The sequence below is a fragment of the Lissotriton helveticus genome, chromosome 3_1 (assembly GCF_964261635.1).
Source record: "Lissotriton helveticus chromosome 3_1, aLisHel1.1, whole genome shotgun sequence".
Taxonomy (NCBI): domain Eukaryota; kingdom Metazoa; phylum Chordata; class Amphibia; order Caudata; family Salamandridae; genus Lissotriton; species Lissotriton helveticus.
Window position 1 is genome coordinate 437,167,167 of NC_136061.1, and position 24,351 is coordinate 437,191,517.

At 42.3% G+C, this 24,351-nt stretch overlaps 1 pseudogene; it reads left to right on the plus strand.

The window, feature by feature from the left end:
* The first annotated feature begins 3,443 nt into the window (after window positions 1-3,443).
* On the plus strand, window positions 3,444-3,852 carry LOC144824578 (large ribosomal subunit protein eL34 pseudogene; annotated as a pseudogene).
* The last annotated feature ends 20,499 nt before the right edge of the window (window positions 3,853-24,351 follow it).

Here is a 24,351-nt window from a genome sequence, read left to right on the forward strand (position 1 = left end):
ATGGGCGCGGGACTGACCAAAGTGAATCAATAGCATATATTTTTTTTCGATCTTGAACACGCTGTGCAGAATAGGAGCACAGTGTACAGCTAAATGTGTGAAAGGCAGACAGTTCTCATGCGAAAATGTACTAGCCGTCTATCCTCAAGAATAAAGTCATATAGTAACGCGTGCAAAAGCGGCAAAATGGCTGGCAAGCATATATGAACTAATGCTAACTTAGCAATATCTGCAGTTAATCCCATGACCTCACTACACCCTCCCCTGATCAGTCCAACGGACAGAGGTTTATGGAAAACACAGAGTTCAAGAAGTCTGAGCAAGAAGTTAGAGCATCGATCATTAAATTATTTGAGATTTCTGCAGAGATAATTAATTTGAAATTCAGCATATCATATAAATATTTTGTCGTTTAACAAGTTTGACACATACAAAATATCAACAAAAGGGGAAAGAGAAAAAAGAAAAAAAATCTGCAGATGATCGGTGCCAGCCAGGTTAATCCATCAAAGTCTATGAGCAGTAAGTTGCAACTGCCTCCAAGAGGAAGTCATTGTTATCATCAGAAAATATAGACATCCATTCAAGCAAACTAGAAGAACAGACATGTTCTTCAATAAGTGGTGCCTCCAGCACCATATCCTGACAATTTGCGTGATACTCGATGCAACTTCGTTGTAGGAAATCCTGTGCCGCTGCACAGATATCCCACTGTGCCAAAACTCCCAACACTGGAACACTCTTGCTCATGGGACACTAAGGGTCCCATCAGCAGATCAAAATCCGGTTCCGGAGACACCGTATTGCAGAGGCAGGGGTCCAATGCCCATTCAAATGAACATTCCAAGCAGGTGAAGACAGGTTGTAATAGTGGAGTGTAATATGCAAAACTAAAGGACAATACAATAGGCACGCTGAGTGTGGCTAGGGGGAGAGTACCATAGCATTCAAGCATACAGCTACGAAGCATCTGCAGTCGGTCTTGGCTGTGTAGGGCCACGGGAAAAGAAGCCATTGTGCAGCAGGCAAAGTAAAAGCAATACTCCAGCAGCTAAGGCAAGTAATAGTGGCTACGCACTGAAGACGCTGGAAAAAATAAAATGAATAAATGCCGGTACTACACCGAAAATAGTTTGGATAGAAGACACAAGGCCAGAGCCAACAATTTAAAAAAATGGACCAAGCCGGTAGTATGAGAGGCATTGAAAATGGTATGAACCACAGCACTGAAATGCAGTGGGAGATCAGAATTAAGAAGGACCTGTACCTCTGTTCGGGTATTGGCCCCATGAAGAACGAATGTCTCACATGCAGATGTGAGAGAAACTACTTTTTGGGACAACAATGTTCTAATTCTGCTCAACTTATCAAAATCTGCCTTTAAGGTCAGAATGGAAGGCCAGACAGAGTTATCAAGTCTTCCGTGTGGGGGTGGAAACAGTACATTTTTACAGCAAACCACACGTTGCTAGACTGTCACAATGTAAGGGATGCCGGCAAGCATACCACAGCATTCCTCATGATTTAAAAGCAGATATCTACAGTTTGCAAGCAGAGTGAAAGTTGCTGTAATATTTGGCACTGGAATATCATTCAGAATGCATGCGAGATTCGGGGCTGTTAGGCTACAGGCTCCGTGCAACTGTATATTTTTACAGACCAAAGAATGACCTATGGTTGAAGCGTATGATTACCCAGTTAGGTAAACTTATTTATCATCCTGCAAGCATCTGTAAGCGAATGGGAATGACCACACCTCATGAAGGAAAGCACTGCCTAAGGGTTCATAGCAGCCTATGGGGTAATGCTTCATGCAATAGCTAAATTTAAACAAAGGAAATGATAAGGTTATTACCCCATGGATGAGCCAGACAGCAGCTTCAGTTTGGGCCACAGAAAAAGGCAAAGGTTCTAATTTTTCAATGTGTAAAAGTGTGTATGTAGCATCTTTCATAGGCATAAATTGCTGTTTGTCTGTTAAGTTAAAAGGCGTAAATAAAGATGACACGTTCAAATAACCCAAGGAACTTTCCCTATTTTAAGAGTTTGTAATGTCCATGCAAACTGCATTAATGAGCGCAATTGATTCTGTCCATGATACAAAACAGACACAACATCTTGTACAAGGTCAACAACAGATGAAACAATACTGTCCAATGTGTAAATGCGGGAAGAAAGTGTGTTAATACTATTATCAACGACAGCAAGGACTTTTTCTAAATTAGCCTGGCCTATCGCCCTTAAACGGGAAGCAGCCTCAATTTGAGACAGCTTCCATATTTCATTATAGGTTGCATAAATAAATCGTTTCAATCTAGCACCAGCAGGCCCCTTTATAAAATCTGACAAATCAATGTCACCTAATAATAACGACAAATGTTGTTTTACAGACGACAGTGTCGAGTGTTTTAACCAGTTTTGACATAATTTTCCAACAGAGTGGGTGGTAACTGAATGAGAGTTAGAAAAACGTGGATCAGGCCAATCCTGTGCATAGCCAGGAGCCTTGTCATGGAAACGGAGTTGGCAAGCATCTGAGCTGGTTTGCAAAACCAACCAACCTAGGGGTTCTAAAGCGGAAATATTAAAAGTAACATTTTGAAACAAGGGTTGCAAGTCGTCAATGGCATAATCAGTACGATTGGTCCAGTTCAGATACCTAGCCAGAGCAGGAATGGGTGGGGTATTCCTTTGCTTGGAAGTAGCCAATCCAAAACATATAGTCTGATAGACTGAATCATTCAAAAATATTATGGAATGAGGCATGCGCGATGTAAAGCTTCAGTGTCCCGACCTGCCAGGACTTGGAACCCCACACAGATTTAAAATCTACTGTGGCCTTCCACTGATCATAGCCACCCACTGATAAATCATTAATAAAGGATTGGGGATACACTAATTTGGTGTGGGTGAGCATCACTTTAGGAGTGGACGAAACATTTAATTTAAAATAAAATGATTCCAGTTTGGATTTATCAAATTCTGTATAATATATACATTTTTCAAGAACGTTTTTGAGCAACCTTCCAATGAAGCCGGGCAATGTTCCATTGTGTGTAATTAAAAACATTTCTAAATGTATTAGCTTTATGCAGGTAATGATGGCCATAATGCTGGTTGCAAAACAAATCAGCATAATTTGCAGCATTCAAATACAATTCTTTAGCATCAAATGCAGCATAATACTTCAAATCTGAAAATAAAGATTGTATGGCATGTACATCCCAATCATCAGACCGTATATTGTGTTTCACTACTTCACCGATGGAAACACGAAGTACATTTGGTACGTTAATTATCTCTGTAGGACTATGAATTTGGGACTCCACTGCATCCCAAACTATGCCATCCCAAACTGGCCAGTTGGAGATGTTGACAGACGTCAGGTCCCTTTTCATGATGTGAGAAGACGAATGCGGGGCCAAAGTTCCATTGACTAGGCTCTTCCGGCTACGGCTGCTGCAGGTTGAAAAATGGTTCAACGTTTGACATACCGCCGTAGGCTGTCCTACAACACCACCTCAAACAAAACCAGACTATCCCGAACTCCAGGTAACAGGATTGTCTATCTGTACACCAAGAAGGTGTGCAAAGCCCCAAAGTCAGCATGTGGTATCTGCCCAGGAAGACTCCGTGGTATCCGTGCTGTTCGACCTAAAGTGCTAATGCGACTGTCTAAGACTAAGAAACATGTCAGCAGAGCCTATGGCGGTTCCATGTGTGCAAAATGTGTACGCGACAGGATCAAACGTGCTTTCTTAATTGAAGAGCAGAAGATCGTTGTCAAGGTGTTGAAGGCACAAGCACAGTCTCAGAAAACCAAATAAACATTTATATGATCCAGATGAAAATAAATAGTTTCACAGCAGAGTGTTCAGGTATGTAATGACCATTTATGAGAAGGAAAAAGAATTTCACAAATCCAATTGACATGAAAATTAAAATGGCAAGAGGATCACCCAGATGTATGTCCAAGGCGGAACCGAATAAGTCTTTTTAAACCAAGCCATAAAAATAGAAAATTTGGTAGGGGTCAATGTTAATTTCGCGTTCCAGTAAAAAGAGAAACATGACTGGCCCAGGGTATTAGGTTGCAAACCAGGCAATGACTCAGTAGGGATAAACATACTCTGTTTCTTCAGTGAGACTGGAAGTAGGGAGGTTTAGTAAAGGGTGAATGACAGAGTCCATCTCTATGGCAGTGTCAGTCTGCGTGGCGTCAGAAGCGCCCAACACTGGATTCCTGGAAATTGCCTGACAAGAAGACGCTGGTGTTATACTATTCAGGATAGGCCAGATGTTGTAACTTGACATTGTCCACGTAGATGTTTCTGTTGTCTTTTCGACCAGGTAGTGGTGGTAAAATGACTGTACGAGTTCCCTTCACGCCAAGCACTGGGACAGGTGCACAGTAGGAGGGGCCAAAATATTTTTTTTGTTCTCAACCTTCTCTCGGACCAGGTCTCTGACTTTGGGTAGCAAGTTGGCTACCGGAATCTGCAGAGCTGCATCAGTGGCTGAGGGTAAGTGTTCCTTTGCGAGACTGTCTCTGGTCTCTTGTAGCTTCTGTAATGATTCTCTACATCAAAGGATGCGGCAGTCGTCACCATGTCTAGACCATCAAGGTCCGGCACAAACATTTGTATGCCAAAGAGCATTTTGTATGGGGTCCGCCCACCCAGAGATCTTCTAGGGAGAATATTTAGTGCACGTTGTATGCTATACAAATGGGTGAACCAGTTCCTGCCAGTACCTAAGACCCTAGCTCTCAAGGATTGCTTTAAGTCACGGTTCATTCGCTCCACAACTGAATTACCCTCAGACCTGTATGGAGACAAAAATTTGACCTGCAATCCCAAAGACATCATGGCCTCCTTGTATGTCTTTGAGATGAACGCTGGACCCTGGTCTGAATGGAAAGTACCACTTGCAAAAATTGCCACAATTACACGCAAATCCCTGATGATAGTTCAAGCGGAAGCACTGTGTTGTGGCCACACCCAAAGAAAACGTGTGCACAAATCAACTGCAACTAAGATGAATTTATAGGCAGTATCTGAAGAAAATGGACCGCAATGATCCAAATAAACACGTCCAAAAGGTCTATTAGATATACACACCGGTGTATGTGGCGGACGTGTTACTATAGATGGCTTACTCTGTTGACAAATGTCACACAAAAGCACATAATTACCTGTTTGTTTGTATAAACCACGCCACCAGTAACGCTGCTGTAAGATAGAAACAGTCATATAAACTCCAGCATGGGCCAAAGCCGTGTGCGGCTGTAATCAGTGAAAGTCAGCGGTCTGCATTGGGAATCAACTTGTCACCATCGTCGTTAATCCTCACATAAGGAACTTTATCGGGACTTAAGTGATAAGGGTATTTCGAAGGGAAAAACTGCGGGTAATTGCCACCCTTCTCTGTAGCAGCAATAGCTGCCAAGATGTCATTATCAATCTTATTCATGGATCTTGTAACCGCTGCAACTGAAAACGTGGCTACTACTGATTTAGCTGCTTCAGCAGATAAACTATTGCCAACCGCGTGTACTCCTACGCGCTGGTGGCCAAGAGTATGAATTACATGTGTGAGAGGCAGATGTTCTTCAAGATCTGCAAATCGAACCCAAAGCATTTTATGCTTAATTGCGCTGCCTTTAGAATCACGATAGCCATTTTGGGACCAAAAGTGTAAGTTGTCATTGAAAAATTGAACACAGTAGTAAGAATCACTTACAACGAGAGTAGTCACATTTGGATCTGCAAACTCAAGTGCGAGTACCAGCTTGTGCAGCACAGCTAATTGGGCGGTACAGTGTCCTAGTGCCTGAGTGTTTACAACACTGGACTTGAACTCTCTGTTCACTATGGCACCTGCCACAATTGGGCATGCTGCTGAATAAGAATGCGTTGACCCTGTCGCTGGTTGCGCTGAACCATCAGTGTAAATGATACAATGGTACTCCTCCAACTGACGCATAGACAGAGGAGCAGGATGAACAAATTCATACTGTAAAAACTGTCTTTTCAGGGAGGAGTCGAAGACGAAGGTGACATCCAAAGATGTCAATGAAGTAGCTCATTGAATCCAATGTGGATGCAAAGCTTTTGAATTTGGTACACTTGTCTTTGTCACTGCTTCTAGAGCAGGACATGGGGTCACAACCAAAAAGTGCTTCCCTTGTGCCAGTGCACGTTCCTTCAGGATCGCCATCTGGACAGCTGTCAATATTTTTTCAACAGTGGAAAACCGCAGTTCAGCCGAAGTGTACAAATGTGCCTTGTAAGCAATAGGCACTGTGTCGCCTTCATTAAACGTCAAGTATGTGAAACCCACCGCGCCTGGCACAATATGTATCACCAGGTTAGTATGGTTATCACATGTCAACAAGTATTTACATTCAAGAAGATCATGCTGCAAAGATTGCAGGTTAGCTGAATGTTCTGTAAGCCAGCAGGATTTTGAAAAAGTAGGTTGTATCAAAGCATACAATGGTTTGATACGCTGGGCATACTCAGGAATATAGGTTTGACCGAAGTTTAAAAATCCCAGCAAAGACTGTAGTTTTTTCAGGGTTGTAGGAGGTCGCAAACGTGCGCATTCCTCCAAGAAGTGAGGCGCCGAGCCTCTTCCTTCATAATTGAGATAGTAGCCCAAGAATAACACTGCGTGCTCTGCAATGTGTGATTTTGCAATGTTAAACTTATAGCCGTAGTCCGCAAACAAAACATGATGCAGTCCACTCGACAAAGATTCGGCCATAATGCATCAGCCGTGAGATAAATATCATACGAATACACATAAGTGTCTATGCTGTCTAACAAAGAGACCACATGGGCGGCGAATACACCTGGGCTGTTCTTATAGCCCATGGCCAAACTCTGAAATTCTTTTTGTTTTCCACCGGCGGTAAAAGTGGTGCATTGACTGCTTTCAGGTGACCGGTTATGAGTGAAAAAGCCGTTGGAAATATCAAGGGTTTTAAAATATTTTTTATGAACAATACTGTCCACTAGAGCAGAACTATGGGTATTTTGCACCGCACAGGTGTGACAATGAGAATTCAATACAAAACTAAGTGGTACAACCCATCGGGTTTAGTTACAGTAAATAGAGGGTTATTCATCGGTGACACACAAGTCTCAATAACTCCTTGATACTCTAATTTATCTAGAATCTCAGAAACTGGAGCTTTTGCCTCCCGCCGGATGGGATACTGGGTTTGTGGCTGTGGCATAGACCGTAATGGTATCTCACGCGAGGAAGAATCTTTATCTCAGCCCACCTGAGTATGGTACAGTGCTGGTGCAAGCACCAAAGTCCACTCTTCTGCAAAAGCCTTTGCATGCTCCTTGGAGACGTCAAGAGAAAAACTCGGGAGTATTACTTCCTCCCCCCTTGGAGCGGCAAGAACAAATATTGGGGCCAATCTGCCTCTGCCAACAAAATGTCATAAGAAGAAGTCAGATTTTCCCACAAAATCCCTTTAATTACACGCTGTATGTCACCTTCAATTATAAGGACTATGTCATATAATCTGTCAGGGGGAGCCACTCGGGTGTCAGCCGTTTCAACTGTGATGAACGTTTCAGTTGTTGTCGCCTCCAGAAATGGACGCAGTGCTTGCCGCACTATGGTAACGTCAGCTGTGCTGTCTAGCAGCATTACTGCCCATGTTAGATTCCGAAGTCGTGTCCTCACCATCTTTGGCATATCTCGCTGTTAAAGCAGCAACTTTCTTTTTCTAAAACTGTGGGCGCTGACAAGGAAAATCGTCCACTTTCCCTTTTCCGTCTGTCTGACGAGGTTGCTCACGTCCTTGCGGGGCACCTCAACATCTTCCGCGCTCCTGGCGTTCTCTGCCACCAGCCTGTGTGCCTGATGTGTCCTGTAAAGAACAAGGAGAACGCTGATCAGGAACGTGAAATCTGTCAGGAGACCTAATTCTCGCATGGTCGCGCAAATCATAAGTGTGCTCAGAAGACTCAGGTACGGGTGACGCTGCATGCGACCCTTGTTTCTGTTGTTGCTTTCCCTGCTTTTAATGTTTCCCATTTTTCTTAGGAAATGTTTGATGGTCGTCTTTTGCAGACTGCGCCATCTGCATTTGCTGTTTTGCTGGTATTCTGGCAAAAGGTTTAACATCCAAACTATTGCGGCCAGATCAGCAACTACATCGAACACTTCAACCAACCTCCTCCCCAACTCCACAGCCGCCTGCGGTTTGTGCTCATCTTACACATGCTTAATCATGGAGGGGAGCACTGTCATAGAAGGTGTGCCAAAACAATTCACATACACCACCGCGAACACTTTACCCCAATTTTCACAATCGGTTACATCAGGTATTAAGTCTTTCTGCAAACTAATAGTTTAAATCCTGTGTTTTTCCACAGGGGTGGTATTCAGAAATACCGCTTCCAGCTGGTCGAATTTCTCCGCAAGCAAGTAACATAAATCATCCTTATTCTGTGGACGCAGGCTCATAACCAAATTAACCATTGATGGAGCAAGAATTCGCACGTAAAGCGTCTTGCTTGAATTCAAGAACCTCGAATAACCTTAATTAACTAAATCAATCGGTTTGTCTCACTAATTTCCTTTTATTCCGACATTTGGGGTATCCCAGAGACGCTTGCTTATGTGTTTATTAATCCTAATATGCTTGTAACCTAAAATGGCTGCTGCTACGCGGGAATTTCTTCTGCGCATGCATCGGTCATACCCATGTGATGTGACGTACTCGCAGTTCTGGTGGGAATCTGTTGCACGTGCGCATTAGCAATAAAATGACTGCTTTGTGTTCTCACATGCCCGAAGCTTGCCCTGCAGCTTTTGCTATGCTGTTCGTTTTGCATTAATCCTAAGGCTATAGTCATTATAAAGTAATGGGAGTAATATAGGGATTCCTGGTATACAGTGTAATCATTTATTTCTGTGTTCTAAATTGTTTTCCTTTTTTTTTCATGTATCGAATCTTTTGGGCCTGGGAGGTGCTTACTACTCCATCTTAGAAGTCCCTACTGCGCAAGTCACCATGGCAGAGGGAAGAAAACCTTGTAGCAGTGGAACCCAGCCAGCTGGCAGCCACAGCCAAGATGCTCCTGGGAACCGACCTGTGACCCAGCAAGACGAAGCTGAACTGTACTGTATTTGTAACAATTGTATATGAATATTGTATTCTTCATTGTTATGTGTGAAGCACATGTCATGGGAACCACAAATTCAATGGGCGGTCCCAGAAATGTAAATGAGGGGCTTGAGAAAGTCAAATCCTGGGAGGTGTGATGACCTGTCCTTTCTTTTGTCCAATCGAAATTGGGGAACCTTACACTTGCAACATTTGGGGGGTGGTACACTGACCCGAAAACAGTATAACTAGCCTAGGTTTAGCTAGAGAAATTGTCCGACTTGTCCGAATAGCTGACCTGTCACTGACCCAACGCACTCAATAGCTGATCGAGTAACAGAGGTGCTGCGGAGCACTCTGTCTGACTGACTCACAGACCCATTCTGGGTTTTGAGAACCTTAAGTGCTGGCGAAGCACATTGCTGGGGAATGCGAGAACCCAATCGGGGTTTTGACTGATAGCTGCAGAGAGGGTGTAGCGCAGGCGATGCAACTGAACTGCGGGTGCTGGTCTTTCCTTGGTGGTCCTGTCCTGATCCTAATCTGGTTTTCCTGTCCTGGGTATTCCATTCTGCACCTGCTGGCCTACTGGCGACCGTATTCCTTGGGGTTTCTCCTGTCCTTAACTGACCCGTGGCCAGGGTAGGTCTCCACACTGTTCTAGGTAAATATAAATCTGAAGGAACCCATTTCGCATTCTCTATCTCTTTGCTTTTAATAAAATCGTACTTGCACATTGTTCCTTTTCTTACCCTCCCTATGCTGACAAATGATAAAGTCTTACATTTTAGTTGTTTTATTAGCATGTTCCATTCTTCCCCATTCCTTTTAAGAAAATCCTGATAAATATAGTTCATGAAATATAGATGTTCCTTTCTTTACCCATTCCTTTGGTTGAATTAATGTGTGTACTCTGAAGTATTTAGCGTGTTCCAATGTTCCCCTTCCCTATAGCCACATGGTTATTCCAAGTTCCCCTAAGTCTTTCCAACTGTGATATTCTAGTATGTTCCTTATTTTTCCCGTCCTTTAGATACTCCATATCAAGTCTAATTTCTGAAAGTTCTTACTAGTATGTTCCCTGTTCTTATCTGTGCAGTAGTTTTCTAAATGATTGGCCTAATCTATTTCTTGCATAGTTACACGATTTTTATGATCTTGGTAATAGACAGCTTACTCACTGTGAATTTCCTGTTTTACTGACTTTGAAGAAAACTAGATAAAGGTTTTCAAAACTTCCTGAGTCTGTGGTTATTATAAAGAGTGCAAATATTATAAATGTTATTGTATTTTGTGGCTGCTTATCTTTTACAGCTAGCTCCCTGATCCATTGTGATCATTAGGTACCCGTAACGTGGATTGGTAAGTTGGGTACATTGGAAATAAATAGGAATGAACTGGGTTACTGGTAGTAGAGTGTAGGTTACCCGATTATTTTTAGTATGGTGTATTGAAAATATATGGGCCCAAATGTGCGTATTGTAAAATTATTAGTCGGGTGACCTGCGCGCTCTATCAGTAATTTTCTGGTAGCAGAGGAAATGGTTAGGGACTAGTTAAAGGTAGGTAGGACTAGTTAAGATAGGTAGATAGGTAAAACTGCTGCTAAACTGTGAAAATGTTATTGCTGATAAAAGTATCGATCGATCAAATGTAAATGTTTTAAAATGTTATGAAATGTTTAACATTTTTATTTGAAATGCTGCTATATTGATTTATGTACTAATAAACTCGTTAGTGATTGTTATATGTTTGTCTGGAATCCCCGGGGGCAGAATAGCGGGTGGTGAGGAGAATCCACCTCGCAGTGAGGTCAGTTGCTCGAGGAAAATTGGTGCAGGTTAGGCAGAACTGGAAGCACTAATTAGGGTTTTCTGTATAAATGTATGAATAAATGATAGCAAAGAGTTCGCTGGCAAACTTCTATTGTGATATCACCTAGTAAGGGTCACACGGTAGGAGTAGCAGGTTCGTCTGAGCTTGTTTGATAGCAAAGGGGTTCACTGGTGAAACTTTTGGCTTAGTATATATCCCAGAGTGGATGAGTCGAAGGAGTAGCAGGTTCACTAATGCTTGTGTGAAGGGTAGGCAGAAGGGATCTACTTGCAGTATTTGAAAAGTAAATGGAAGAGGTTTACTTGAAGTGAAACAAATCTTTTCTTTCTAGACACTCGAGTACAGTGGCGAATGTGTTTGCGTTGTGAATTAAACAGAGCACTTGCACTTTAAAGAGTAGAGATCAAAGTTTTCCTTACCGTGTGAAGGAGGGAGTCAGTTGCGGAGCTGCGCTGACGTCACTCAGTGCCGCGCTGGTAATGGTCGAGACAGCGGGCGTGTAGCTGAGATAGCATTGTAAAGGAGGGGTGAGCACAGAAGCGTGAGAACTCGTATCACGAGAAACGCCGCGCACCCATTGGTTGAAATAGTTGAAATTGCACATTTGATAGGTTGCAGAAAAATAAAAGACGCATTTGTATTGGAAGCGGGTTTTGTAAACAAAGTAATTTGCGGAAAGGTATATGTGGTATTCGCATCATGCCGAGTCCTGACCCGATCCTAGATATCAAGGATTTGTGAGAGATCAGTGGAGAACAGAAAGACATAGCATTATGTACGGAAGCAAGAGAAAGATGACCTTAGTAGACAAAGTAAAGAATTATTTTAAGAAAGACAAACCTATCAAAACTAGAGAAGGAGTTATTATTCCACCACCTAATACTCCCGCATCATTTATGATGTTTGACAGAGGCTACCATGCTTGCTTGTGGGTAGAAAATTGGGTGGAATATACAAAAGATGACGGAATTTCGGCATTTCCGTTAGATGGTACATTTAATGGCAGGATTCTGTTCAATTTGAGAACCCGAATGAATGAATTGCATCCCAGACCCAGACTAACGCAATATGAGGCCTTAGAAGAATGGGAAATAGAGGCTTTTGAGCGAGACAGACCCAGAAATGACAAAGGGTTAACAAAATTTTACCCGAAAGTAAATAGAGAGACCCGAGAAAAAAGAATGAAAGAATGGAGACAGAACATGATGGTAGAATGACTACACCCTGTAATTACAGTAGAGGAGCCCATGGGAGGGAAAAGGACAGAAAAGACAAAGCATTTAATGACCAGTGGTGATTCAGACGATGATTATCTGGAGGAATTGTTAATGAAAAATCCACCACCCTATAATGAAGGACCAAGATCCTTAAGTGGGAGAGATACCTGTCTGAGACCTCCTTATCAGGAGGAATCAAGATCCTTAGGTACGGGAAATCCATTTCTGAAACCTAATTATGGTGATGGACCGAGTACGACACATCCAACTGCCCCGAGTTTTAGTCCTCCGTTAGTTCCGCAAATAGTACATGAAACCACCATGGATAAAGTACTCCAGGATAGGGAACGAGAGGCTATAATTAAACAAAGAACAGAATTAATTCAGAAAATCTCCCAACTGAATACAAGTCCTGAAGCTTTGACGATCCCAGTAACTATTGGACCAGTTGTCCCTTTGTACAGGGATAAGCAAAGTAGTCCGAAAACTCCAATTATAACCCCAGCTGTAGTACAGCCAAGAAAAGAGCCTTTAATAGTAGATGATCAGGCAAGCGAATGTGAATCTGTGATTTCCTTGATGGATTTACCGATAAGGGAACCAGAAGGGAGATCACAGAGAAAGAATACTCCTTTTACTTCAAGAGAAGTTCAAATTGAGTCATCTTCAGGTACTAGAAGTGCTACCGTAGTGACTCCTGAAGAAATTGACAGATGGACCCGAGAATTAGAGAAACCAAATCCTCAGCCAAAACCATTGGATATATATAAACTGAGAATAGAATTGGAGGAACTAATGGCTGGGAATGTGGGTTTGGACAGACTGAACACCCTGACTGAAGAAGAATTGCTATTTATTTGCAAAAGTATCACCCGTAATACCCGAGTGTTCCATGAGAAATTAATGGACACTGCGGCTAGTATGGGAATAGATATTGGAAAATCTAAAGTGTTGCAAAAACCCTACAGAGCAGAGTTCTCAGACAAAGATTTGGAAAACATGAACGTGTCAGGGAAAAAGGTACAGATCAGAGAATTGCTAAACCTGTTACAAAAATGGGGAGAGTTAGAAAAATGGAAAGCCAGGTGGGCAAAGAAAAAAAAGGAAATTAGATCCAAACAAATGGCTTCTAAATATGTCTTAAAAGAAGCAGACAAGGCAGAAAAATTATATCCTATGCAAGAAGTGCCAGGTGGAGGATATGTACATGTTCCATGGTCCAGACAGGATATTGTGTCCTTTACAAATGACTTCCCAAAATTACGAGAAAAACCTGTAGACTGGTATAGACAGGTCGAGAGATTTGTGAAAGTTCAAAAATATCTCCTGAAAGATCTAGATGGTTTCTTTGACATTGTAGTTCCTGTAGATTTGTGGACTGAATGTAAAATTGCTATTGATTGGCCTAGTGAGGAATTCCCGAGGGACCCGAAGACAGTGGCCCCTTCAGGGGACGTTATGAAGAAGTACAACCAGGTGATGTTGTATCTGAAAGGAAAAGTGCCCGCAAAGGAAACTGATTGGACCAGGATAGATAGACCTACCCAGAATCGAGATGAAACTGTGCATTCTTACTATGAACGACTGTTACAGGTATTCAAGACGTACAGTGGTCTAGACAATATTGAGATGACAGACATGACCCACTTCATTTACCGATTTGTGCTAGGGTTAAGGCCTGAGATTTCACAGTGGATCAAAGATAATAACATTTGCTGGCAGTCGAAACCAATTGATGAAGTCCTAAAGTATGCCAAATATTGCGAGGATGAGCTGGCAGATAAACGAAAAGAGTTAAAGGAAAAGGTCATGTGGGCACAAGTAAAATTAGCAGAACACCAGGAACAGCAGTTAAGTAAAATGATTAATAATCAGAGTCAAGGCCCCGGGGTTGGGGGTAAGCCCAGAGTAAAAATGAGTTGAGAAGAGGCACGAAAGAAATTCCCCTGTCACGGGTGCGGAAAGATTGGACACTGGAGAGACGAATGTAAGGCTGTGCAGAATGGTAATGTGCAAATTAATGATTTAAATCCACAGACGCAGAATGAAACACCACGGAAGACCCAGCAGCAGGTAAAACAGAATCAGTTGCCTCGTGCACCTAGGCCAAATTACAGGAGCAAAGCACAACAGAGTGAAGACACTGATGGTTGGGAAGGAAGGGAGGATAGAAATGCAACAGCTTCACATTTTCTGTTAAATGACACATTTCTCTGTGATGACACCTACTGACTGTGCCTGGGGGGGGAGGACGAGGAGTGCGTGCTTGGCGCCTCCTTGCCAGTGGACCAGTCAGGGCCATACATTGAAGGAAAAGTTGAAGGAAACAATGTCACCTTTCTGTTGGACACTGGTGCTACACGTTCTACTGTGAGAACAGCAGACGTTCCAAACCTACCCCTCTCGGGAGAAGCGATCCAAGTAGTGGGCGTTTCTAATCAGCTAATTAGTACCCCAGTAACAGAACCAATGGAGATTAAAATTGGGAATTTTAAAGAAATGCATAGATTCGTTGTTTGTGATTCCAGTCCTGTAAACCTGCTAGGACGAGATTTGTTGTGTAAAATGAATTGCACTATCTTTTGCACTCCAAATGGCGTCGAAATCCAGACCCCTGATGAAGACAGAATATACAAATTAATGTTAGCAAGACCAGACTCCGAAATTAAAAGACTGACAAGGCAGGACTTACCTGAAGAACTCCAAGAGACAGTGAAACCAGAGGTATGGGATTTTACTAGAAAGGATGTAGGATTAATGGCAAATGTTGACCCAATTAAAGTAGCCCTAAAAGAAGATACAGTCTATCCAAATACTAAACAGTATAAAATGAGTGCAGAAGTAAAAGCAGGAGTTGCCATTGAAATAAAAAGATTGCTAGAAGCATGAATTTTGCAAGAAGTGTTGAGCAGTCCTTGTAACTCACCAATAATTGGCATTAAGAAACCTAGTGGTAAGTACAGGGTAGTACAGGACTTGCGCAAGGTAAATAAAATCGTAGTTCCTTGCTGTCCTGTTGTGCTAAACCCTGCAGTGATACTATACCAAATACCATGGAATGCTAGATGGTTTACCGTCATTGACTTATGCCATGCATTCTTTTCTATTCCATTGCATCCAGACAGTAAATTTCTTTTCTCATTTGAGTTCGACAGCCATGTCTACGTCTGGAATCGTGTCCCTCAAGGGTACACGGAAAGCCCTTCGATTTTTAATCAGATTCTGAAAAAGTGCCTTGAAACTCTGATATTGCCCGGAAATCAGTCCTGGTGCAATATGTAGACGACCTCTTGGTGGCGTCAAAGAGCAGAAAAGACTGTGTTACTGACACCATTGCCTTGCTGAACCATTTAGGTGAAGGGGGACATAAAGTGTCACCATAAAAGCTGCAATTCTGTACCACATCAGTGAAATATCTGGGGCACCAGATAGAGAGAGGTATCAGGAAAGTTACCACAGAAAGAATCAGAATAATTCGTAACATGGAATTGCCAAATACCCAGAAAGAAATCAGAATGTTCCTAGGAGTTGTAGGATACTGTAGGCAGTGGATTGTGGGATTTGCAGTCCTAGCAAGACCATTGATAAAAATGACAAAGAAAGGAGCAAAAGATCCTGTGGAATGGGATGACGAAAGCATGACTGCTTTTGTAAAACTGAGAGAGTGTCTGTGTACTGCTCCTGCACTAGGAATGCCTGACTATTCAAAAGACTTTGCACTGTTCTGTGACACACGAGATAATTGTGCACTTTCAGTCCTGACCCAAATTCATGGTTTGACCAGACGTCCAGTGGCATATTTTTCTTCCACATTGGACCCAGTAGCAGCTGGATTACCTGGATGTTTGAAAGCTGTAGCTGCAACAATCACGAGTCTTGAACAGAGTGAATCCATTGTTATGGGACATTCAGTAACTGTATATGTTCCACATTCTGTTGTAATTCTACTGACAAGGACAAAGACTCAGTATCTCACACCAAGTGGGCTGACTAAGTATGAAAGAATCCTTGTAGGTGCAGGAAATGTAACCATTGCCCGATGTAATATTCTGAATCCAGCTACCTTACTGCCTAGTTCATTCGCAGCAGAAGTGAGGGAGGAAATTGAACATGATTGCATTGACCTGACCGAGTTTAGTACAAAACCACGCCCAGACATAAAGGAAAATCCCCTAATCAATGAAGATTATGAGCTGTTTGTAGACGGCTCATGCATGAGACACGAGGAGGGTGGCCTAAGTGCTGCCTACTCTGTGTGCACTCTAGGAGGTCCAGTGGAAGCATCCTATTTACATGGAGTCAAGTCTGCACAAATAGCTGAATTGGTTGCATTAACAAAAGCCTGTAAATTTGGGAGGAACTAAAAAATAACCATATACACTGATAGCCAGTATGGTTATGGGGTTGTGCATGACTTTGGCCAGTTGTGGATGCTAAGGGAGTTCCTGACTTCTTCAGGCACCCCTATCAGAAATGGAAAATATGTACAGGATTTACTGGAATCAATCCAGTTACCAAAAGAATTGGCTGTGGTCAAGTGTGCTGCTCACAAATCTGGCGATGACAAAGTGACAGCAGGTAATCGAAATGCTGACCAGTTAGCCCAACATTGTGCAAGATACCGAATTTCAATCAATATAAAGGTTGGGGGAAACGGAAACAGCTGTCAACTTTTGATGCTAGAGAGAGTGAATACATGGGAAGAAGTGAGAGACTTACAGGAAGCAGCAGAGCCACAGGAGAAACAAAGATGGAGAAACTTTGGTTGTCGAAGGAGAAGTGAAGATGGTGTCATTGTTTACCTTGATGATATGCCTGTGTTGCCAGTCTGTATGCTTGCTCCTATGGCTAGGCTGATACATGGAGACACACATTTATGAAGAGACGCAATGATTTGCATGTTTCGTCAGACCTAGTTCAATTCGAAATTCAGAAATGTAGCAGAAGCACTCTGCCAGAGGTGTTTGATTTGCCAACAATTTAACCCTGGAAAGAAAACTGTAGTGTTACCAGGGAAGATTGGAAAGGCAGAAGGCCCTTTTATTAGACTACAACTTGACTTTATTCAGTTGCCCCCTTGTCGAGAAATGAAATACCTACTTGTCATTGTCTGCCTGTTTTCAAAATGGGTGGAAGCTTTCCCTGCACGTAGAAATGACAGCATCACAGTAGCTAAACTGTTGCTTAGGGAACTCATACCTAGGTACGGACTCCCAGTCACAATTGAATCAGACAGAGGAAGTCATTTCCAGAACTAAATAATTAAGCAAATCTGTGACGCATTCAAAATTAAGCAAAAACTGCACTGTGCATATCGCCCAGAGGCTTCTGGAGTGGTTGAACAACTGAATGGCACAATTAAAGCAAGATTAGGAAAGATGTGTGAATACACTCAATTGGAATGGCCAGATGCGCTGCCTCTTGTGTTGATGGGACTTAGAAGTATTCCAGACCGGAACACGGGCTTGAGTCCCCACAAGATACTAATGGGAAGAGCAATGCGGCAAGCAGGGGTGCCAGGATACAAACTGATAAGCATATCTGATGATTTGGTGCTAGAATACTGTAAAGAGCTGGCTGACCAAGTGCGTTCTATCTCTCACCAGGTTGAGGGAGACGCCGTCGCCAGGCCAACGACTCCAGCACATGACCTGAATCCAGGTGACTGGGTCGTAATAAAGAAACATTCTCGGAAAAGTTGCCTTGAACCAAGGTTGGGAAAGCCACGACAGGTGATCCTGGTAACCACCACAGCTGTGAAGTGTGCAGGAGTACCTCGCTGGATCCATGCCAGCCATACGAAGAGAGTGACTGAACCTGACAAAACTGAGGCTGAAGGTTGTGCAGCTGAGGGGTCCCAAGATATCTGTCCCGAAGTAGCTGAAGAGGAACAACCGAGCTCCAGTCAAGATGAATGGGTCCCAATAATCGACCCTATACGAACAAGAAGACAAATCTACTTAGATAGACAGTGGGATAGTGAGGACGAGACAGGTATAGAAGAAGGTACTCCGATCATCGAAATCCAAGTCAAATCTGATTCTGAGGAGGACCAGATAGGGAGAGAACAGGTGATTGACACTCCACCAAGAACAACTGCGCCAGAAGAGGGACAGATAGAAACTAGGGCGGAAGTTCAAGCGGAAGAAAATCAAGGGTTTGAAGAGCTTGAACAGGAACAGATAGGACTAGACAATTGTGTTCAGGAAGAAGAAATTGAAACAGATCAAAGCCAAATTCAGCATACACCTGAACAAGGACAGTTTAGGGACCAGGCAGAAGAAACAGATGAAAGACCTGGACCTACTCAGTTAGGGAGCAATACTGAAGACGAACTTGATCTCAATGTGCCACAACTGAACGAAAACAAAAGAGTGTTTGAAGAAGGCCAAGACACAGTGTCAGTTAAAAGACTCAGAAAAGGTGACTCAGTACCTAGATTTGTGAAAAGATGAGATTACGTCTAAAGACAATAAACGAAGAGCCTGAACAGATAAATGAGGTCTCAAGTCATACTGACCCAGCAGTAGTAAAGCCTAAGAGAAGAAGTGCTCGTATCAAGAAACTGAATAACAAGTATCCGAGTCCCGAGTGGACTTACTTTGTGCTGGAAGAATTTGAGAATCTGGAAATAAGTGACGAAAGTGATGAAGAATTGATTACTGAGCAGGCCGAAGGAGAAGCGAAACCAACGTGAAAAGTTGCTCGAGTAAGCAAGCTGTGCAGAGTTACAAAGAGGGGTTGAAACTTCTTTTAAGCCAAAATGTCTGATTCTTCTGTGAATGGGAGACCGAGACGAAGTTGTCTAAAAACATGCTGCCAAGTATGTTTATGTAGTGTAGCAATAGTATTGATACTTTGGATAGGACTAACAATAACTATTCCTTCTATGATGAGTAAAAACCCAAGTCTATACCCAAATAATAATCTACCTGACGATACCGTAGAATCACACACTAGAATTACACCTCGAAGAGTAGATGCACCAGACAAACCACTTAGCCTTAAGCAAACAAAGTTAGATTTAGAAGCACCAGATGAGGAAGGATTACATTTCAATAAGATCAAGAACAAAACTCATTTAAATGTTTTTGCGAACCTGTTAGTACATTATGTAGAACCTATGGAAATAGATGATTGTTATGTCTGCATGAAGCTACCCACTTCAGTAGCTGAAGGTGTGACTTACCACCACTTGCCCTTAACCTATGGAATCTCCTGTAGTATACTTATAGTTTATTTTATAGAAGAGGACCTTTACAGTATTATTACTCAATTCTTGATGTGACATTTTCTGAACTTCCTGTCCGCAGAAACCTGAACCCTGTATATACAACTAGAGATGTAGCAAAATACATGAGTGATTATTTTCTAACTGTAGGTAAAATAGACATAGATAACGCACACAAAGATAACTTGACCTGTTCATTACACGAAAAGGAGAAAGAGTTTCTGAATATGGTAGAGAAAAGAAGAGAACGTTTCCAAAAAAAAGCAAAAGACAAAAATCTGAAAATTCCTAAATGGGCCGAAAGCATAGAAAGCACCTCTAATGGTGGAGCTAATGCTGTCATGTTGCTGGATTTCGAAAAGAAAGTGAAACTTTGTCTTAAAAGAGAGAAAACTAGTTATTATAACAATATCTTCATTGGTTCCAGTGAATGCGAACACAATTACAAGGTAATTGGGGGTTGGGGTTTCAAAGATGGGTGAGAGCCTGTGTGTCCTGGAATTTATTATATATATGTGGGAACAAGGCTTATTTCAAATTGCCCGACCATTGGTACGGTAGTTTTTACCTTGGTATTGTCTTCCCAAAGATATACCATGTGGGGAAAATCACTGGAAGCACTGAAAAGACTAATGAATTAGTACGTACTAAACGAGAAAGTGTTGGTGAAATAGTAGGAGATATTTTTAGTGCAATGATACCTACAGTGGGAGTGGCTCTGAACACACACAGAATTTGCAAATTGTTAACAGTAGTAGATCGGTTATCAACTGACACTGCTGGAGGTTTCCTGATGGTCAATACCGAAATGGTTGCGATCAGATCAATGGTTTTACAGAATCGACTTGCTCTTGACACATTATTGGCAAAAGAGGGAGGAGTCTGCAGAATGTTGAAAGCGCAACCTTGTTGCACTTACATACCTGACAAAAGTGTGGAAATTAAAGGGTATGTGAGGAACATTAAAAATTTTGAAAAAGAGCTCAAACCACTTGAGGTTGACAGTGCATGGAAGAGACTTACTGATGGTCTCTCTGCTGTAGGTCATTGGTTTTCTAACCTAGGGAAACGTCTTTTGAGTAAAGTACTGATGCCAATTGCGGGAATAGGTATAGTAGTATTCATTATAATAATTTGCTGCAAATGTCGCAAACACCAAAAGAAATACACTGTGAATAAGAGAGGAGTGAAACGAAACGTGGATGAACTTGAATTAGAAGAATTAAACAATCAGATTTATAAAAGGGTGAAGAATTCTCACCCTAATAAAGAGACTGAGAAAAAGCTGAACCGAATGTTTGAAGAGATTGAATTGGGGAAAATGTGAAAAGTTGGCATCTGGTTCCATTAATTTGTGATGATATAAAATATCATCAAAGAGGGGATTGATGGAGCAAGAATTTGCATGTAAAGTGTCTTGCTTGAATTCAAGAACCTCGAATAACCTTAATGAACTAAATCAATCTGTTTGTCCCACTAATTTCCTTTTATTCCGACATTTGGGGTATCCCAGAGACGCCTGCTTATGTGTTTATTAATCCTAATACGCTTGCAACCTAAAATGGCTACGCGGGAATTTCTTCTGCGCATGCGTCGGTCATACCCATGTGATGTGACGTACTTGCAGTTCTGGTGGGAATCTGTTGCACCTGCGCATTAGCAATAAAATGGCTGCTTTGTGTTCTCACATGCCCGAAGCTTGCCCTGCAGCTTTTGCTATGCTGTTCGTTTTGCATTAATCCTAAGGCTATAGTCATTATAAAGTAATGGGAGTAATATAGGGATTCCTGGTATACAGTGTAATCATTTATTTCTGTGTTCTAAATTGTTTTCCTTTACTTTTCATGTATCGAATCTTTTGGGCCTGGGAGGTGCTTACTACTCCATCTTAGAAGTCCCTACTGCGCAAGTCACCATGGCAGAGGGAAGAAAACCTTGTAGCAGTGGAACCCAGCCAGCTGGCAGCCACAGCCAAGATGCTCCTGGGAACCGACCTGTGACCCAGCAAGACGAAGCTGAACTCTACTGCATTTGTAACAATTGTATATGAATATTGTATTCTTCATTGTTATGTGTGAAGCACATGTCATGGGAACCCCAAATTCAATGGGCGGTCCCAGAAATGTAAATGAGGGGCTTGAGAAAGTCAAATCCTGGGAGGTGTGATGACCTGTCCTTACTTTTGTCCAATCGAAATTGGGGAACCTTACACTTGCAACATTTGGGGGGTGGTACACTGACCCGAAAACAGTATAACTAGCCTAGGTTTAGCTAGAGAAATTGTCCGACTTGTCCGAATAGCTGACCTGTCACTGACCCAACGCACGCAATAGCTGATCGAGTAACAGAGGTGCTGCGGAGCACTCTGTCTGACTGACTCACAGACCCATTCGGGGTTTTGAGAACCTTTAGTGCTGGCGAAGCACTTTGCTGGGGAATTCGAGAACCCAATCGGGGTTTTGACTGATAGCTGCAGACAGGGTGTAGCGCAGGGGTTGCAACTGAACTGCGGGTGCTGGTCTTTCCTTGGTGGTCCTGTCCTGATCCTAATCTGGCTTTCCTGTCCTGGGTATTCCATTCTGCACCTGCTGGCCTACTGGCGACTGTATTCCTTGGGGTTCCTCCTGTCCTTAACTGACCCGTGGCCAGGGTTGGTCTCCACACTGTTCTAGGTCAATATAAATCTGAGGGAACCCATTTCGCATTCTCTATCTCTTTGCTTTTAATAAAATCGTACTTGCACATTGTTCTTTTTCTTACCCTCCCTGTGCTGACAAATGATAAAGTCTTACATTTTAGTTGTTTTATTAGCATGTTCCATTCTTCCCCATTCCTTTTAAGAAAATCCTGATATATATAGTTCATGAAATATAGATGTTCCTTTCTTTACCCATTCCTTTGGTTGAATTAATGTGGGTACTCTGAAGTATTTAGCGTGTTCCAATTTTCCCCTTCCCTATAGCCACGTGGTTATTCCAAGTTCCCCTAAGTCTTTCCAACTGTGATATTCTAGTATGTTCCTTATTTTTCCCGTCCTTTAGATACTCCATATCAAGTCTAATTTCTGAAAGTTCTTACTAGTATGTTCCCTGTTCTTATCTGTGCAGTAGTTTTCTAAATGATTGGCCTAATCTATTTCTTGCATAGTTACACGATTTTTATGATCTTGGTAATAGACAGCTTACTCACTGTGAATTTCCTGTTTTACTGACTTTGAAGACAACTAGATAAAGGTTTTCAAAACTTCCTGAGTCTGTGGTTATTATAAAGAGTGCAAATATTATAAATGTTATTACATTTTGTGACTGCTTATCTTTTACAGCTAGCTCCCTGATCCATTTTGATCATTACGTACCCGTAACGTGGATTGGTAAGTTGGGTACATTGGAAATAAATAGGAATGAATTGGGTTACTGGTAGTAGAGTGTAGGTTACCCGATTATTTTTAGTATGGTGTATTGAAAATACATGGGCCCAAATGTGCGTATGGTAAAATTATTAGTCGGGTAACCTGCGCGCTCTATCACCATGACAGGTTTAATAGTCAGTCCGCAAGGTCCAGCTGGTTGTGCAGCAACCCCAGGTGCTCCCACCTGGAGATTGCGTGAGACATATTGCACTAGTGCCCTGTGCACCTCAATTAAGGAGGCATGCAAGACACGCAGTTCTGCTACTGTTACTGCCAAATATGTGATATGTACCCGGCCAAAACTGGCCAAGTGGCCCCTGGAATTGATAAAGGGCCTAAACGGACCGGAGTCACTGTGTGGGGTAGGGCACCATTAAAACAAATACGATGTTACTATGACAAAATCGGAACTTCAAGAGTTCTATAAGGTTGATATACATTAGGTGTCGCAATGTGAGTATATACATTGAACAAGTTATCATCTCCATTCACTGCTGGAAAGGTAACCCAAGAATAAAACACCTCAAAGTGGTAAGCTGGATGAGCTTCAACCACAAAAATAAGTTCGATACCCGCATCCGGCACTCCATATGCGTGCAAATGACGATGGAGCGGTGCGCGGCTATGTGCCGCAATATCGACATCAGCCATAAGGACTAAGGAAGAAGAACAACTTAATGCGTGGCAGCACAATATAGGGTAGTAATTCAAAAGAAAAACGTTTTAATCAAGCTTGAAAAGAACCTATAAAAACATCAATATAAGTAGGTTATGCTGTCACAACTGTTTACCGGAAAACAGAAGAGAGGGTATTGTGGACAAGCACTAGTACTACTCGTGTGCCTCGTAAATAAGAACCAGACCAAACGTTAGGGGCACCATGTTGCAGGGATTCTACACACACAGAACTATATGCAGGAAACCAGGACCTCGGTGTGTAGAGGTGTACCAGAAAACCCACCTCGGTGTCCAGAACCCCAATCCGACTAGCTATAGTGTCTCATTCGTTCTCCGTACTACAGCGAAGCTACCAATGATTAGACATCCTAGAACATGTCACTCTGTCCCTCTCAAGAATCACGGGAAGAAGAACACTCTTTCGTTCAAACACTCATACTAGTCCACAACGTGAGTAAACAGAGACACTGTATAGTTTAAAATGTTTATTTTAACTAACGTGCTCTATATTGCAGTACACAAGCCAATACTAGCAGCAAAATTACTAAGAACAATATAATCAGCATGGTTACAGTTCCATAAAGCACAAAAGGGGAAATCATATAATAATGATAGTGGAAACATGGCTACAGCGCCTTACCACCCTCCCCGTGCTATAAGCTAGTTTATTATAAGTATAGAAGACCTCTAGGCTTTGTCAGGGGGATCTCATACCTCCTAGTTTAGATGCAAGGAATCACATCTCAGGACAAGCACAGCTCTTCGTTGGAAGGAATCTCTCCAATTGCTTTATCATGCATGCAATGCCATATTAAAAGCACCCGGCTTTCAGTAGTGCAGCTGT